The sequence below is a fragment of the Xenopus laevis genome, chromosome 3S (genome assembly GCF_017654675.1).
Source record: "Xenopus laevis strain J_2021 chromosome 3S, Xenopus_laevis_v10.1, whole genome shotgun sequence".
In the NCBI taxonomy this organism is placed as follows: Eukaryota; Metazoa; Chordata; class Amphibia; order Anura; family Pipidae; genus Xenopus; species Xenopus laevis.
Genome location: NC_054376.1, coordinates 92,665,353 through 92,685,365, shown reverse-complemented (window position 1 = coordinate 92,685,365; position 20,013 = coordinate 92,665,353). Strand labels below are relative to the sequence as shown.

The 20,013-nt window shown below is 38.8% G+C and overlaps 1 pseudogene; it reads right to left on the bottom strand.

Annotated features, from left to right (window-relative positions):
- LOC108712373 overlaps positions 1-8,862 on the bottom strand; it is a 91,536-nt pseudogene extending 82,674 nt beyond the window's left edge.
- Between the last annotated feature and the right edge of the window lie 11,151 nt (positions 8,863-20,013).

Sequence of the window (20,013 nt, the reverse complement as noted above, 5' to 3'; positions counted from 1 at the left end):
TCACTAACAGGCAGCAGCTCTCTCCCTACACTATCTCTTCAGCACACACAGGCAGAGTGAAAAAACGCTGCAGGGCTTCGGTTTTTATAGGGAAGGGGAGTGGTCCAGGGGAGAGCTTCCTGATTGGCTGCCATGTACCTGCTGGTCTGGGGTGAGAGGGCAAAAAAAAGCGCCAACAATGGCGAACCCAAAATGGCGAACGTCGCGCGACGTTCGCGAACTTCCGGCGAGCGCGAACACCCGATGTTCGCGCGAACAAGTTCGCCGGCGAACAGTTCGCGACATCTCTAATGGTAGGGCCCTTTAAAGAATATATGATTTGCATATAACATATGTACAAATTAATCTGATGTCATATGCTAATTTGGAGTAGATATTTATATGTTGATAGTACTCCATTCAGATTTACCTTAACACCTGGCCACTAGTAGGAGCTGGTTTTATAGGTCACATGATGTGGTGTGGGGAATCACTGTTTTCATCAGTTTTCTGTAAATTGCACCAGAGGAAGGACCTAAATGGTCTGAAACGTTTAAAGTGTTATGAATCTCAAATAAAAACAAACAAACTCGTTTTTTACCAATTGCTCCCCAGTGGACCATTAGTTTATATGCTACATTGAAGTAGAGTCGGCGAAGCTACTGCACTGTTTGAGGAGCCAAATTTTTATACACTTTGCTGCTATCCAGAGACATTTTCAAATGAATATTGTCAATCAGCATGCATCGCATTGAGGGCAATGGGTGCATCAGCCAGATTCCAATGTCGCCCTAATTGAGGACCTGTGGTTGGCCATCCGTGGCCATCCGAATGTGGTGATCATTTTTTCCAATGTACATAAGCCCACATGGGCATTTGATGAAGTAAATGAGAAATCTAGAAGTGCTTGACAGTCGGTGATTAATGTGAATAATTTTCCCAGTGTGCGGGTGATTAAATGATGAACCTGAAATTAAGTAGTTGCATGTGGTGCATGTTGGACATTTATAGCATCCAATTTTGTGGGAATCTAGCCAAATAGACATTGATTCACAAGTGTAACAATGTTTTGGATCGGTCTTTACTAATAAAAATAGATCACAGAGACTCTTACCACTTTTGAATGCAATCCGAGGATGTGTCCTGAAAGAGGGAGGTAAGGTTGTGTCCCGCTCGAGCACGGACCAGTGGTCATGTATAGCACGTACAACTGTAAAAGGGACAAATAAGCCCTCTACATAAACGGCTGTCTCCAGAATGGCCTGTGTGGGGCTCTATTATAATCTGATCATTTGATGCTCATGCTTTTTTTTTTTAATAGCTGATAGACAGCTCTTTTTGTACTATAATGAATGTTCTCTAAAGCAAGACATTTAACACCCCTGCTCAGGATAGATGGAAGCCTTATAGTATAGGGTTCACAAGGTACAGCTTCTCTGCAAAGTTTGCAGTTTTGTCAGCTGCAAAACTTTTTTGCAAATCGCAACTAAACTTTTGTCATGAGTTCTGTTTTGTTAGAAATAAATGTGCCAGAAAAAAAACCACAGAAAAAATTAAGACGTAATTATTATTTGTCCCAAAACTTCCACATTAGCCAATCAGATCGGTGCCCTCACAAGTTTGGGCACCAGGTTTGTCAGAAATTGGCAACATCTGAGCCTTTTTCTAAGAAGAACAGTTGCAGCATAGTTGGAAGGCGCTTCTCTCACGACATGTATATGCTAATGCAGAGCTAAAAACCCCTTAACTGCATCAGGGCCAGATTTACATAGCAGCTGACCCTAGGCCCGCTGTTGTTCATTGCCCAGTCCCCTCCTTTTATTCAATCAAATTTTCATCATCGGGACCAGAGCAATGGGATTTGCGTACAGGAAATTTTAAAAACTATCATATCTCCTGTGCCTCCCCAGTGTTTCTGAACCAATGTGGGTGTGGTTGGCCAGCATGTCGCCCCCTGGTTGCCTCTGCACCAATCCAGGCCTGACTGCAATGTAGTTTTGCCTTCCCATTTTGCTTATTTTTGGCAAAGGGAAACAGGACAGTTTCATTCATCTCTAGTAAAGGGACAGAAAATAATAAACTATTAATAAAGTGTTAATAAAGTATTTGTGACCCACAACAAAGTGTAATATTTAGTAAAGAAGACAAATTTGGGGAAGTCTGGATTTATACTTTCTATACTGCAACTTTTTCAGATTTGACCTCCAAAACATGCAAACTTTTCTGATTTGATGCCCAAAACCATGAAATCTTTGGATTTTTGGAACGAAACCCAGCGCAGATCTGGATATTTTCAAAATGTCAGAGGGACATTGACTTCTACATGAACTCGGCAGGTCTGAGTTGGAGTACTTTTTCCCTTTAAAAGTGCGACAGGAAAAATGGACTTTAATAAATAACCCACTTAGTTTTGGGCTTCTATACCTGCCCAAGGTAATCACAGCCCTTTAGCAGTGACATTTAGTACCTCCAAAAATGTCCCAGTAGCTCCCCATCTTCTTTTCAGTTAATTCACGGAATTCATGCTCTGTGCTGCTGTAATTTACTGAGCTTAGTGACCAACACACAAAATACTGAATATATACGTATAATATAAATGTCACGATATAAGTCTGATTAGTAAATAATTCAGATTATTAGTAAATGGCAGCTCAAAAAACAGTAATTTATCATCAGAATGTAATAATCAGCCCTATAGCATCAGCTTATATGACAAACTTAATTTTCTGCTTGATGATTTGCGGGTACCCCCGATTTTAGCTTCTCAATGGTACTCAAAGCACACTGAGTATGTGCATCTACTGAAACCCATGATGGGAAACACCTGTTACAACTTAAAATGAATGGTTAGAGATGCTCAACTTTTAGGCTGGTTGAATACTGTAAGTTCAATATATATAATATAGCCATTATTATTTTTAGAGTTTAGTTCTCCTTTAAAAAAAACCCAGCCTATTCCACTTAATTTTAGAAAAAGTATTATCCCTGTCAGGTATTCTTGCTGTTAGATGTTCTTTTAATAAAAATCTTAATAACTTTGCAATGTTGTTCTCTATTTTGTTACTTTTTATTCTGTTTAATGTAAAATTCACATTGGCCCTATATTAATGCATAGAGTGAATTAAACTATGCCTAGATTTTCTTCAACATTGCTAGTAGTCATCTTTTTATAGTTGATATTTCCACTCCATAAGTGTATCTCTGATTATGTCAAAGGACATATTTATCTGCATCATGCAATTATGTGCAAAGAAAATTAATTGGTTCTGAATACTGAAGACAATGTGACCTTTTATCCAAAGAAACACTGTTTACAAATCTTAACAGTCCAGTGCACTGAGGTTAAACCATTTATCACATCTAACAAAAATCATTTCACTGCTAATTAATATGGGACAAAAATAGAAGAAAACAGTCATAACAATCCCATCATTTCTGGTTACTTTGTACCATATCTACCTACGAGTGATTTATATTTGCTATATTACAATTAAAAATTATTTTAAAAATATATAAATATAATAATTATATCATATAAAAATATATATATATATATACATCCTGACGACGGCTCCAGGTGAGCCGAAACGCGTTGATACACCATGCACCAATAAATAACTTTTTGATACACATTGGATGGTGATCGCTGTAAGTGCTTTCATGGACTGCTCTGAATATTTTTGGATAGCACCCAGCAAGTGACTATATGAGTGGTGAGTGCCGATAATCCCCACAATTTAATGCCTCTTCAATGGCTTATCTTAAAACCAATTGTCAAAAAGAAAACACAATTAGACACACCACAGTTAGATACTTGCCATCTAAATTCAGTGGCACAGCTGAGGGGGAGTTCCTGGAACCTCAGTGATCAGTGCACAGCAGATCATTGATGGTTCCTAGGGCAAAATACAGCATGAACAGATCGAGGGCTAAAAGGGTAGGCTGAGGTTCCGTGCATAGGGCAAAATACAACCCGGACTATAAACCAAACTATGAATCACAGAATAGTAAAATGAAAACACTTACCATTTAGGGGCAGATTTATCAAGGGTATTAGAGGGAATTTTCTAAGTAAAAAAATTCGAAATTCAAAGTCATTTTTTGGATACTTTGTCCATCGAATAGGATACTACGACTTCGAATTTCGATTCAAAGTAAAATAGTTCGAATATTCGACCATTCGATAATCGAAGTACAGTCTCTTTAAAGAAACTTCGATTTTAATACTTCGCCAAATTTTGTCATTTTACCAGCTGCCCCAGTCATGTGACTTGTGCCTGCACTTTAGGATGGAATTACTTTCTGGCAGCCTGTTATTTCTTCTACTTAGGGCTAGTCCACACGGGGAGATAGCCACGCGTTTGCGGTCGCGGCGACAAAGCGCCGCGCCAGTCGCCGCGACCGGCGCAGGCGACAGTTTTGTATGGGCGCCTATGTAAAAACGCCTGTGCTAACCACACGAGGCGATGCGCTTTTCAACAGTCGCCTGAAAATGCCTCGCCAGGCTTTTTCAGGCGACTGTTGAAAAGCGCATCGCCTCGTGTGGTTAGCACAGGCGTTTTTACATAGGCGCCCATACAAAACTGTCGCCTGCGCCGGTCGCGGCGACTGGCGCGGCGCTTTGTCGCCGCGACCGCAAACGCGTGGCTATCTCCCCGTGTGGAATAGCCCTTAAGGTAACTAAATGTGTCTCAGTGGGACTTGGGTTTTACTATTAAGTGTTGTTCTTAGATCTTCCAGGGAGCTGTTATCTTGTGTTAGGGAGCTGCTATCTCGTTACCTTCCCATTGTTCTTTTGTTAGGCTGCTGGGGGGGGACTGGAGGGGGGTGATATCACTCCAACTTGCAGTACAGCAGTAAAGAGTGATTGAAGTTTATCAGAGCACAAGTCACATGACTGGAGGCAGCTGGGAAATGGACAATATGTCTAGCCCCATGTCAGATTTCAAGATTGAAGTGCTATGTGCTATGCCGAAGTGCTATGTTAGCCTATGGGGACCTTCTAGAGCATTTTTCTACATTTTTTGAAGTCTAAGAAAAATCATTTGAACGATGGATGAAATCATTCGATTCGAAAGATTTCATAGTTTGATCGAACGATTTTACTTCGACCGCAAATGCCCAAATTCGATGTAAAAAGAAGTATTCCAATTCGATGGTCGAATTTCAAAGCTTTTTCTACTTCGAAATCTGACCCTTGATAAATCTGCCCCCTAAAGTATAGAAGGAATAAATATAAATAGGTTGTTCTCACTTCTAGACATGAAAAATGAATCACCCATTATCAAAACATTAGAATTGCTCAAGACAAAGAATGTGCCTCATAACAACAGGTAGTAGATAACCTGTTATCTACCTGCTAAAAATGCCATATTTTATACACTGAACTTATTGCACCAGCCTAAAGTTTCAGCTTGTCAATAGCAGCAATGATCCAGGACTTCAACCTTGTCACAGAGGGGTCACCATCTTGGAAAGTGTCTGTGACACTCACATGCTCAGTGGGCTCTGAGCAGCTGTTGAGAAGCGAAGCTTAGGGGTCGTCACAAATTATCAAGCAGAAAATGAGATTGGCCTGTAATATAAGCGGATGCTATAGGGCTGATTAATAAATTCTGATGATGATGCACTGGTTTCTGTGCTGCCATGTAGTATTTATCTGTATTAATACTGATCAGCCTTATATTGTGACATTTCTATTCTATATGTACTGTATATTGTGAGTGGGACCCTAAGGTCAGTAAGTGACAACAGCACAGAGCATGTGCAGAGAATCAGCAGAAAAGAAGATGGGGAGCTACTGGGGCATCTTTGGAGACACATATCTTCCCTGCTAAAGGTATGAGGCTACACTGGCTGGTACCAAGAAGCCCAAAACATAATGTACAACATTTCTAGCTACTTCTTTAGTTAAACCAGGAGCAACCATTAAGATGTGTTCATTCCGTTAAAAAGAGATTTATAGAACAGGGTTTATTTATTTTGTTTTTAATGTTGTACTTGCTTCTGCCAAATTATTTCAGCACAATATCACAAGCTGTTAGAGTAGCAGATCCAAGAATAGCATTAATAAAGTTGCCAGATTTTTATTCACACACAGAATCTTGCGAATTGTGTCCATGGAAACAGACAGAACTAAAAATCTGAGAGAGGGTGCCTTCCCTTCAGTTGCCTCTATCCAGTTGAATAGGCCTCAGCAGGGTGGTGTTTTCTAATAGTAATTTGAGAAGAATTTCTGATTCTAGAATTTGTATTGTCTTAAAGGAAAACTAAAGCTTAAAGGGATACTGTCATGGGAAAACATGTTTTTTTTGAAACGCATCCATTTTTCAAAAGAGAAAACAGATATTGTTATATTCAATCTGGAAATGTGACATGGGGCTAGACATGTTGTCCATTTCCCAGCTGCCTCCAGTCATGTGACTTGTGCTCTGATAAACTTCAATCACTCTTTACTGCTATACTGCAAGTTGGAGTGATATCACCCCCTCCCTTCCCCCTCCCCCCCAGCAGCCTAACAACAGAACAATGGGAAGGTAACGAGATAGCAGCTCCCTAACACAAGATAACAGCTCCCTGGAAGATCTAAGAACAACACTTAATAGTAATAGCCAAGTCCCACTGAGACACATTTAGTTACATTAAGTAGAAGAAATAACAGGCTGCCAGAAAGTAATTCCATCCTAAAGTGCAGGCACAAGTCACATGACTGGGGCAGCTGGGAAACTGACAAAATGTCAAGCCCCATGTCAGATTTCAAAATTGAATACAAAAAAATCTGTTTGCTCTTTTGAGAAATGGATTTCAGTGCAGAATTCTGCTGGAGCAGCACTATTAACTGATGTGTTTTGGGAAAAAACATGTTTTTCCATGACAGTATCCCTTTACGGAATTTGAGGGCTACTTATCTGGGTATTTCTTGGGATTTTGGAAACAGCTTGGTAAGAGTTATTTTCAAATGACTTCTTTTTATTATTCTGTGTCATGAGAAAAGTGTGAGCTAGCTTTGCAGTGAGAAACAACGAACAGAATTAGTCTTCACTGAATAAAAAAAGCCATGCTCTCTGGTGTTATTTTATGCATCCTTTTTAAAGGGATTCTGTCATGGAAAAATGTTAATGTGTTAATAGTGCTCGTTCAGCAGAATCATGCATTGAAATCCAATTTTTAAAAGAGCAGTTTTTTTTTTATATTAAATTCAAATCTGCCATAGCTGCCCAGGTGCCCCTAGTCATGTGACTCATAAAACTTCAGTCACTCTTTAATGCTGCACTGCAAGTTGGAGTGATGTCACCCCCTTCCTCCCCTCCCCCGGCAGCCCTTCAGCAAAACAATGGGAAGGTAACCAGATAACAGTTCCCTGATGCCTAAATTGATAAAAATGTTCCCATGCCCCTAGTGGTAGATATGAGAACAGCACTCAACAGAAAAAATTCCAGCCAACCCTTGCCAAACCGACCCAAGTTGTGACTGTTACACCGAATAAGAGAAACAATAGCACATCTGAAAGTAATTCCAAAGTGAAGTGCTGGCTCTTTCTTAGAGCACATGACCAAGCAAAATGACCTGGAATGGCTGCCTATACACCAATATTACAAATAAAAAATGCATTTATTGGTTCAAGAAAACAATTTTAAATGGTAGAATAAATTACATTCAATGTACACAATATAATTTAGTAATGAAAACTATACCTTCATGACAGAATCCCTTCAAATAGACTAAAATTAAAGAGGAGCTAGAGCTACAACATAGTACAATGCACCTTTTCAACATTTTATATTTGATTTCATGATCACAAGTTTCCCCAGGCTTCATGCTGCCATACTTTTTGATTGATACATTAATCATATCTGGCAGATTCATTCATTCATTCATCCATTCATCCATTCATTCTTCTGTTAATGTGGAAGCCTATGAAGGATATAACATTATATGCTATCTGCCCATCTAGAGAATAAGTAAATGTAAGGCTTCTTCGGAGCATTTTTTATAGAATAAACATTCAAATTATCTACAGAAAATGTTAGTTTGTGTTACACCCTCTTGGCTACTCCCCTGGTGCCAAGGTTGTACATTCTTACCAACTTCCAATGCAGATCCTGAGTTCCCTTTGCAAGGTGAAAGGGTACTGGGAATTTCTTCTCCTGGCAGTGCCTCCACCTAATGGGATCCAGTAATACACCTGTGGGTGGCTCCATTGGGAAAACATTCAGCACACACTTCATTGATCTTCATTAATATCAACATAAATGACACACTACCCTGGGAACCTGTGGCAGTCCATTCTGGCACATCCTTGCCAGACAAAGTCCCACACTACTCCCTTTGGCAGACAAATGGGGGTATGTAATAAAAGTTGCAAAGAGCAAAACAATTCGCACCAATAAGAATAAAAATCCACTTCTCGCAATGTAGTATTGTTCCTTAAACTGTTATTGTGCATTGGCGCAAACTTTAAAATTTGCAAACGGTCTTCCACCAAGTGGTGGCTAAACAGTTTGTTCGCGCAAAGGCATAACTTTTTGCATTGCGAATAGTTTTTCCGTTACCAACTTTTATTACATTCCCCCGAAAGAGTCTGAGTCCCTTTTCCCCAAAAGAGTACCAGTGTCCTCAGGTAGCACTACATGCCCAAATACCTTTCCCGTTGGACAAGGTATTTGCTCCCACGTGGCAGGCACATAAAAAGCCTGTATCACAACAGGAAACCTGCTGGATCCTTTTCTTTTTCTACCCTCCCTCAGGCACAACTCACCCTTGGGACACACAGAGGGTTAGGCTCACACAGAGCTGGAACAGGCATCCACAGCGATGAAGTCCTTTTAACCAAGCACCTGCAGCTTGCTTTATCTTTAGGGTAGTGCTCCCAGCACTGTCCATAGCGCGAGCATGATAAACCCCCTTAATTCCTTATAACCCAGCTCCCAGCACTCTTCATAGTGTGTGCACTCAGAAATCCTCCTCTGCAGAACTACAGCTCCCAGCACTCTCCATAGTGAGAGCACACAAGATGTCCATCACAGCTCTTAACCTGCATGGTTGAGCTTACCAGGCTTTGGAGTACCCTGCATCAGCCTGCAGTGCTATCGAACTCCTTTTAGCCCCTTACATCTTTGCAGCAGTTCTGTCCACCCTCTCTCCATGAAAGTGAAAGCAGGAAACCTCCTGTGAGCATATGACTCTCCTATATAGGTGGTGCAGCAACACCTTGTGACACCCTCCGGTATCTGCCAGACTGCTGCACAGGGACAAGGCTCCAGTCCCTCCCAAGACCCTAGGAGATCCTGTAGCTACACAGGCAGGGGATTTCCACTATGTGGTTCAGATTTTCAGGAACAGAGAGGAATTAACCCTCTGTATCCCTACATTTGTATGTTCATAAAAAGGTAATCAGGTGAATAATTTTTAGAACTGAGTGGTTGGCAAAGCATGTCAAGAGAGAGAAATATTGAAAAGTGTCAGTTGCCAGAAGACCATGCATGGGTGATTGGAAAACAGAGAAAGCAATTAAACAACAATTAGGTAATCTCTACCAGAGATTACAAATCTACTAAATATAATACTAATGATTAGGTAATGTAATGTGGTCAAGGTATAGTAAGAAATCGGTATATTTTGGTTAACCATTGTGCATTGCATCTTTAGGAATTCTGTTTGTTCTTTCCTGATGGTGAACAAAAAGTGAATCTGAGTAAAGTGTAGACACATTAATATGTGCCCCTGTAATTGCTCCCTAAACTGGAGAAATGCTCTTGTTTAAATTCCTACTAGTAATGAGTCTTGTCAAGTACTCTTGACTAGGCCATATAAGCATAACAAAACAAAAAAAAAACATTTTAATGGAGAAATGTTATAAGATTTACAATAATACAAAATAGCATTTTGCAGTGTCATATTGTTAATATTCAAGAATTGCAGATTTTGACTGCATATAATTTTCCACTAAGAAGTATTATTTAATACACTGCACAACTGTGCAAACTATAAAATTTGCAATTTTTTACACTAACATAAGGGTCACTCAAGTACTTCATGGGCTAGCAAAACCTAAATTAAATACACACAAAGGAAACATTTTTGTAGAAATGCACTTTCCCATAAGTGAACTAAGATCATTCAGATTCCTATATGGATTTTGCTTTTATCAGCTCAGCCTATGTTACTTAATTATAATGCTCGCTCTGTTCTCTGAACAATCCTTGCATTTCACATAGTGGCTCACTTAAAACTTCAGTAAGCACTTGTGCTTTTCTCACGCTGTACTTACCATTCCCTGCTAAATACTTGAGCCCAAAGTATAGCTAGAAAACAAGCTGCTCCAATATTAAAGAGTACTTTCTAACTGCCAAATATTAGATATTAGCATTAAACAATTTCTACAGCATCTGTCTATCAATGTTTGTGTAAAGTGCTGACTAAAACTAGTAGCATTATGTAAAGTTAAATTTAATAAGATACAGTATTTGAGACTGTATGTATTGTATTTCATAGGATAGCATATCATGCATGTGGATGTACAGTAATCCTTGCTTTAAAGAATTAGCAAACCTTAAAAAAATGTATTCTGTCTTTCTAAATTACTTGCCCAGTCATCATTATAAACTACTTGGGCTTCATCCATGTGCAACTTCTGTAGAGAATAAGCTCTTCCAAGAAGATGTGAATATGTGAAACTTTATAAATAAATTATGAATATAATTTATTTACAAAACAAAAACAGCTATATAGAATACACTGGAGACATCAGAAGCCATTTTGTGGGAGCTTACATAATAACAGCAGATAATAGGGGATCACGGAGGCATAATATCTGGAAATATGCCCTGTTAGCTGACATGTTCCTTGGCCTCCGAGTTCAAATAACTATTCCATATTTACAAAAATACAATGTATTATTCCCTCGTACATTCTGCATGTCTTCCATACAAAAACAAAACAAAGCAAAAATACTGTTCAGTATCTCTAAAACTTGATCACTCGGCTCAACACATACAGCTATGGGCAATAGCTATATATTTGAAGTTTTTCTTTTATGTTGTTTCTTTGTTTTGTATTATATCTTTGTGTGTGCTTAATAAACATATTTAGAGCTGAATAAATATTTTCATCTTGCTTGTTTTCCCATCTTCCTTAAAGGTCTTTTTCTTTCTTAGACTGCCATTTCAGTATTCTTTAAGCTTAAATACTCGTAGGGGGTTATTTATCAAGGTCCGAATTTATCTCAATATCGGCTGCTACATACTCCGATCTAACCCGCTCGGGTTTTTAACGTTTATTTATTATTATATTTTCCTGAAAATTTGCTTTGCAGGAATAGCTCAGATTTTCACGATTTTTTTGTGAATTTTCCCCGAAATCTCCGAATTTTTCGGAGTTCTTACCCGAAAGCTCTGAAAACATCGTGAAATTGCCCGAAAACCCCAACACAACCAAAAATCAATGGGACTATTCCCATTGACTTTTATAGAAGCTCGAAAGGTTTGAGATGCCGTGTTTTTATATTCGGGTTTTTAGCCCTCAGGGTTTAATAAATTCGGGTTTAGGGGAATATTGGGTATTTGGAGATTAGTAAATAACCCCCGTAGTCAAAATTGTTCAGTTCTGTTTATCACATAACAGACTATATCTCTTCTGCAGTAATATAATCAAGTAAAACTATCAGGGGGGTGGAGTATATTGACCCATAGTCATGACTTTGCACATGACTGTGACCAGCTTAATGGGTTGATAAAGTCATACTCAAGACATAGCAATAACATGAATGACCTTGTAAGGCCTGTACAGAAAGGTGTAAAGACTAGTATACTGTACGTTTTCACTTACATTAGGAAAAGTTAATTTAAGAGTATTACTAGAGAGGAACGGACCTACTATACATACTCTACAACTGCTAGTTTTTCTACTACTCCCGGCATTCCATTATGCAAAAATACATACTATTTTGGAGAATATTTTTAAATAACTATACCTGCATGGAGAGATAGGTAATGAAAATTTTTTTAGGTACCGCCCCTAGTTTAAACATTTGCAAGCAGATGATAAAAAATAAACATTGCGTGGTAGTTCATGATGACAGATCAGAGGAAAAGCATTCAGTTGACTTTCTGAATTGATTTCGGCTACTGATAAACATCATTGCCAGAGGCTTGTGTACACAACATACAGTACAAAGCCATAGTTTAAATATTTTACAACTTTAAGAACAAGGTTTTTCAATGCAAACACAACATTTGCATTTTTTCCAGCTACGTAGCTTTTGCTTCTTTTCTAGCAGAAAAGCACAACCTGCTGAGATCTTTTCCTTAACATGTTTTGTCACACAATTGTCATTAATTAACAGAATTTTAAATATACTCTTTAAATCAAATGTTACGGTTGTAATTAGAGGAGATTCTGAGGAAACACTGCAAAATGCATACAAGAAGTATAATCCCCCAAGGTTCTTAAACTTACTGGGTCACAAATGAGCAAACAAATTGTCTACTCCATAGTGAACTGAATTAAGTTAGTAAAAGCAGCCGTCCAAAATGAGAGAAACCAACTAGAGCATGTGAATGGAAACAAAAGTCCAGGACATGTAGGTTTTTACACTAAGGTACTTTACTAAAAGTATAGCTCTAAGTCCACACCATTTGCACACTATTGCATAATTCTTTGATGTCTACCATGATGCTGTTTTGCAAAAAGGGCCTCATGTTCCTAAGTTGGTAAAGGGATTTTGTCATGGGGAAATGTGTTTTTTACAAAATACATCAGTTAACAGTGCTCCGCCAGCTGTTTTGAAATCCATTCTTGAAAAGAGCAAGAAGATTTTTTTTATATTTCATTTTGAAATCTGACATGGGGCTAGGCATGTTGCCAGTACCCCAGGTGCCCTCAGCCATGTGACTTGTTCAACTTCAGTCACTCTTTATAGCTCCACTGCAAGTTGGAGTGATATCATCCCCTCCCTTTGACACCCATCAGCCTATCAACAGAACTATGGGAAAGTAACCAGATAACAGCTCACTGACACCTGCATTGCTAAAAATACTCCCATATCTCTATCTAAACAGTAAAAACCCAAGTCACAACTCCATCAGTTACATTGAGTAGGAAAAATAATAGTTTATCTAAAAGCAGTTCCATTGTGAAGTGCTGGCTCTTTCTAAAAGCACATAACCAGGCAAAATGACCTGAGATGGCTGCCTGTACACCAATATTACAACTTAAAAAATACATTTAATGGTTTAAGAATAACATTTTAAATGGTAGAATGGACACAATTTAATTTAGTAATAAAAACTACACCAGAAAAAGTCTGACAGAATCCCTTTAACTATAGTCCTGTGGGGTTGACATCTGCATAGGAAAGCAATTGAAATATATTTCAAATAAAAATATCATAAGGCTAAAAAAGAGGAGTAGCTAAATGCTTAGGCACCCTGAATTTAATGCCTGTGTGACGTGTACTGAATATAGACACATAGGCACAAATGCTTTATGATGACTTTTACACATGCAATTTTGTGAGCATAAAGATAATTTGCCATCCAGTTTTATGCCATGGCTGTTCTTTCTGCCATTGCCTCATCAGTCCCTGTAATAAGTACTTCTTTTTTTTATCTTGGTTCAGTTTTAGTGAGCAGCCACTTATACAGGTCAGCGAGCCATGTATTTATTTTTGCTAAAAGATTTCCAGTGGAACCTATTCAGATACAGCATGTAGGATATAGGAATGGTATACTTAAAATATACAGAGAAATGTGGTACTCCGCATGATAGTAGCAACTGGGTAGAGAAATAATTATAAACGTTGTGACCTGTCAGGAAGTTTAGCAAAAATGCCCGAAATCCAGAAAAATTAGAATGGAGTGTTTACTTTTGTCTAATGCAATTGGTACAACATGGAGTAACGCTGCTTTCTTCTAAATCCTGATTAAAGTGTGTAATAGACGCTGCAGTTTTCATCATGGCCTTCCAGCTGATTCAACATAACTTTTCTATTACTTTCCATAGAAAACTGGGTTCAGGAAGTTTTTACAGTTGTGGTCTGCATCCTTCAGTGACCCAGGGAAATGTAATATCCCATGAGTGCAGTATAATTGTATTATTCTAATATGGTAGTATTATTTTATTGCTATTACAGCCTTATACTGTATTCTAATAATAGGCCCATTCTTTTTCTTGTCTAGATCACACAATGTTGACTGAAGTCCTCCGACTTTGTAATTTCTCAATTATTTCATAAAAGTTTGACCACATTGCAGTGGCATAACTTACAAGAAAAAACTTTCCCCAGCTGCTCTTTTACCTGTGGTGGGGAAGGGGGGCGCAAGTCTACACATGGAGGGGAGTTGGCGGGAGGGCTGGAAGGATGGGGATCAGAGTGCGCGGGGGCCCTTCTGAAGATTTATTTGCAGGGGCCCCTGCACACTCTAGTTATGCCACTGTCACATTGTTGTGGATATTCACACAGCCAGATCTATGATGTCTTTGATGCTACAGTATGGATTGCAGCTTAATTCATAAGATTACCTAATGGAGGGTTTTTGTTACATTGGCATTATTATGACGTGGAAAATAAAATGGCGAATTTATGAAGGTGTATGTAATTTTATGCCATGTGAACGCCAAATGTGCAGCCATTATTTTACATGGGGGAAGTCACTCTAAGAAAAAACTAAATGCCGTTTTTTACACGGCTGATATTATTTTCCCACCATTTTATACACAGCACAATAAATATGCCACATAAAGATGACAACTCCATTCATAACACACATACAAAACATGTTGTTTCTTTCATGTTGTTTCTGAAACGTAAAGGACCAGTAACATCAAAATAGTTTTTTAAAAAAAATTGGTAGTATACATTGAAAAAAAACACCAAGACAAATTAAACTCTAAAATCGCAATGCCTTTATTAAGAAATAACTTACCGAAACTCCACTAACGCTCCTCTTCAGAAAAGGCAACAGGGTGATGATCCATCGTGCCGCGCTCGAATTCTCCTCCTTGGCTTTCTCCAAGGAAGGTAGGGAGGAGAAATCATACTTGACGTGATCTTCCTTTCCTGGACAAACTCAATGTCAGTACTCCCCCTGCTCCCTTTAGACATACCCTCCCCGAAACTTTAAAAGACCAACCACACCCACCTACCAGCGACTTTGTAACAAGCTTCTAAAATTACATGAACAGGGTGGGCCGTAATGACATAGAGTTCGTCCAGGAAAAGATGATCTTCCTTATTCCCTTGACAAACTCCATGTCAGTACTCACTGGGACGTAGCAAGCTACTATTTTCCCAATGGAAGGGTAAAAGGCTCTTAACAGGAATCTTTAGTCAGGAATGGCATAACACTGAAGAAAGAGCCCAAAATCATGCAACTTCTATAAGTGAACATAGAAAAGTGAAAACTTCAGAAATAAGTTTACAGGGATAAGAATAATCCTATAGTAATCCTATAGTATAGTCTCTATACCACATAGTGAGAGAGATGTTAGCCCACTGTCCGAGTGAGGAAAAAGTGAATCCAATAACAGCTTGACACTTCCAGAAGAGAGAGAGGAATGAAGACACCCATGCATATGGCGAACTCAACAAGTTTGAAATACTTACTCTCCTACTCACCAGAATGCATCCATCACATGTATGCCTAATTTCAGTGCAGACTGCAAAGGCGCCTGTAAGAAACACTTGGTAGGAGTGAGAACCCCAAACAGACCCTTAGTAAGTATGGCCTGTTTAGAATATTACAAAAAGCGCAGGGCATAAAATGCACAATGAGGCACACTTGAGGCATGTACCATAACACCTAAATATCTGATTGTCTAGCAGTCAGATCTGTTCTAACAGGAAACCAATCCCAAAGAACAGGAACAAGGGCACCTGAGACCTACCTGGGGTGAGAATTACTTACATTGTGTAAGATCCTGTGTGAGGGAAACTAAACTAACAATGGCAACACTGGTACCAACTGCCTAATCAAGAAAGATAATGCCAGTGGAGACCAGAGCAACTACCTAAGGATATAAAACCCCTGTTGGATGGCAGAACATAGACTTGTGAGAAAGGTATAACTGGTTACCCATAAAGATTTCCAGGTCCAAAAATAAAACAACCCAAGTGATATTAAGGTAATTACATGAGCCACAGAGGCAGGCTGAACAGTCACCTGGAGAGATGCTCAGAATAACGCATGAAACCAGTCTTCATCCTGCATGTAAGGAACATATTTATATGTAGGAAAAATCAACCAGCCTATATCATATGAACTTCATCAATGAAACTGACCCTAGGACTGGACTGGCCATAAGGATATTCCAGTAAGGGTCAGAAGGGCTTCTGATCCACCAGACTAAAGACATACTGGATCAGATAAACTAGACATACTGGGTCAGATGAACTAGAGTGTAATCAAACCAGAGTGTATCAGGAGTGACTGAGCCTCACAAGAAAGTCCTACTTCTATAGGACAACAATGTAAAATCTAGAAAAAAAAATCAAGACTAATAGTGACGTATCTAGAAGTAACCTAGACAGAGAGCCCTGTGACTATGTAGGATAGACACACCATGCTCAGCCAGCATAAATGGGAAAACCCCATAGTATAGAAATAATGTTGCAGATTTGGCTGAAAGACACAACCTATCCTGACATCCTGTTGGGAGATAGACATAATTGCAGTACATATTACTTTCCCCAAATTATCCACCAAAATGAAATCTACAAGGCTGGTAGAAGTAACTGGAGGCAGTAAGGCTCAGGCCCCTAACTAATTATGTCTAATTACTGACTGACCCTAAGCTAACTGCCACCTCCCTCGCCCATCTGTAATAATAAAAGGGGTGTAGGGGCCACATACACCACTGCCACCCGACACCTTTTGGGCAGCCAGGGGGGCACCTGGATGGGGGGACAAGCACTTGCCACCAAATGCTCTGACAGTAATACAGAAAGGCAACTGAAACACAGGCAGACAAGGAGTAACAAATAATGCACACCAGTGCCTTAACTGATCCAGAAGCTAAAGCCCAGATATGAGATAATGTGCTGGGGAACAAAAGGTCCCATGAACCAAAACCCCTGTCCCTAGGATGCCTTATGAACAGGCCTAATGCTTTCTCAAGGTTAAAAGAAAAATTTTGCTTACAATGGGAGGAAAAGCAAAAGGAGAAGGACAAAAAAAGCTAGGTGGGTGTGGTTGGTCTTTTAAAGATTTGGGGAGGGTCTTTTTAAGGGGAGCAGGACCATCCCGGTGAGTACTGACATGAAGTTCGTCAAAGGAATAAGTCTCCCAAGTAACCATATCTTGGGCTTTAACAGTAGTTATCCGTAAAGATGAATAACCACCCCTCACTCCAAGTCGAGTCTGATCAAGAAGTTAAGGCTCTATATTAAAAATGATGAGCCAAAACAGATAAATTGGTAAATTTGATTTGAGCTGATATATCAGTATTTACACCTCCCTAGGCTTGACTGTCCACCTTGTAGGCTTCAAAAACTAAAATGTTTTAATCTTTATCAATAAAGTTTTTGCTCTTGACTCTTTTTCTTGTCCTAAGGCTTATTGCCATTCGCGGTTATGAAGGTTAAAAATTGAGAAGAATATATATGAGAAGTTGATGAAGTAATACACAATTCAAAGATAACACACAAATACAATTCTGAAAGTTATGAACCATTGCAAATATTCAGCTTAGTACACTTAAAGCAAGTATGAAAAGATCCCAACCTCCCAAATGCTGCGAATTACAGCTTCTAGTTAGCTTATGCCAGCAAATAATTATAATTCAAATGAAACTATAAATTTGACATTCTGGATTTAACTTCACAATATTCTCTAGCCATTCAATTGCTCGGAAGCTGAAACCATGATTTTAAACCTTCTTGTATAATTATAATGTATTTGTTACACAGAGAATCCATGTGTGGCTTACTTAAATGGAAAGTCTGGGAAATATTTTCATTTATGAGGCTTTGTGGCCCTTTTGACCTCAGTGGGTTGAATGGTACTATATAATGTTAGAGAGATAATCCTCTAATAACAGAGAAAGTTTATCTTGCTTCCTGTTGATAATCGCCTTAAAGTGTAGAAAAAGGCTCTTCCTGTTTAAAAACCACCCAGCTTGCTTTGGAAAGCTGCAGTGCTGGTTTAAATGTTTACTAAACAGAGGTCATGAGACAATGCCTCGTTCTCAAATAACAAGGGAGAATTTAGGTTATTTGGGAAGCATGCAGGACAGCTCAAGATGATCTCTCTTATGGTTGCAGAGGAAAGACCACCATGATCGAATTTTAATCATGAATAATGCAGGCCCGATCGCAGCTACTTGGCTAGCACCATTCTGCTGTATACAATTTGTAGATGCTTCTTGCCTTCATGATCTTTGAGGGTTCAGCTTGGTTTTCGTTCAATAATCCTAAAAAGTCTTGTTTCTTTGGACGTCAAGTCGAAAATGTTGCACTATTCAATTGGAAGCACGATTTTGTAGTGACTTTTTCCCCACACATTTTTTTTAACTCTACTATAGTTAAAATTTTCGCCGGCGCCGAAACACGGCAATTCACCGCAAATTTGCGCCCATCGCTATTTGTGAGTTTTTGTTAGCACTACTTGCTAACTCTATTGATCAGGGTTTGAAAAAGAAGAACATAACTGAAATTGCTACTAATGGAGGAAACTGAACTGTTTTTATGAGTCATTCGTAAAATCTACTTTTATTTCCTGCTGTGTTCTCAAGTTAAGCTTGTGTCTGTTCTGTCTATTCTAGGTTTCAGTGGACTGGTAAGAGGATAGTAATATTGTGTTTTCAAATTGTATGTTTCAACAAGAATGTGACATCTGTATTTTTACTAATTCTCAGCTATTTCAGTTGGGAAAATAGGAAAAGGGAACTAAATAGCTAAGCTGTTTATTTCACGCCCTGCATGGATGATGAATAGTCATCTTAGACTTCCCTGTCGGTAAAATTGCAAAGCAGTCATTCCATTCTGATTAACACAAAATAGAAAACAACCTGAAATTATCCAGAATGCTTGGGCTTCTATGCATAATGGGTCTTTCCATAATTTGGATCTCCACGTCTTAAGGCTGCTGCAAAAAATGTAAACATTAAAAAAATTGTCCCCAACCCGGATTTATGGAGCCTAGCTGCTACTATCTTTATTTTATAGAGTAAAATGTATTTTAAAAAATGAATTTGCTTAAAATTCACTCTTTGGTAAATTACCTTCCTATAGACAGTAGATTCCTGGATAATGGGTTTACTATAATAGGATGGGTGTTCCAATGGTTATAGGTGTTTTTCTCAGAACAACAACAATACAATACAACACAACAATATAAACTTCTGCAGTGCTACTGACCTTATTTAGTTTAAATAAAGACGGTGATGGAGAAATGAGGAAAATAAGCAGAAGGGCTGCGTAAATGTATTGGTGAGCCAAGAGTAAGGTTCCCTCTTAGGGAACATTATTGGACCATTCTTTTCTCCCACCAGACGAATTTGGGCAAGCACTGTCCTTAACATATGGAACAAGCACTAATCAGTATTACTAATACCGAAGGGTGTTGTTTATAAAAGGCACTGTCTGGTACAAAATCCATGTCTGAGCAGGAAGCAATCACAGTCCAGCTAAATAGAACATCCAGTGCTTCGTAAATAAGCTGTAGTATTTAAATCCTTTTTCCTAATCTCTCGTTTGTCTTTCCAAAAACCTAAGCCAACATAATCTTGTAAATTTCTGGTAAAGAGGACAGCTATCCTTTAAGTAAGCGAGTAAACCAAAAGGCAACATTCACAGAGTGGTATACACTTCTAATAAAAATGAGTTTCCAGCTGGTCAAAATCAGGGGGGAACACTTCATTCAAAAAGCATTGCAATTGCTAAGGTTGAGGTGGGCCCTGGATAGACTCCAATGACAAATAAGAGATATGGGGAGCACTACTTACACTCTTCAGGTATTGTTGCATACAGTGGTACTATTCCTTAGACATACCGACACGTTCACATTCAGCAAAATTTCACAGGAAAGGCAAGGAAAC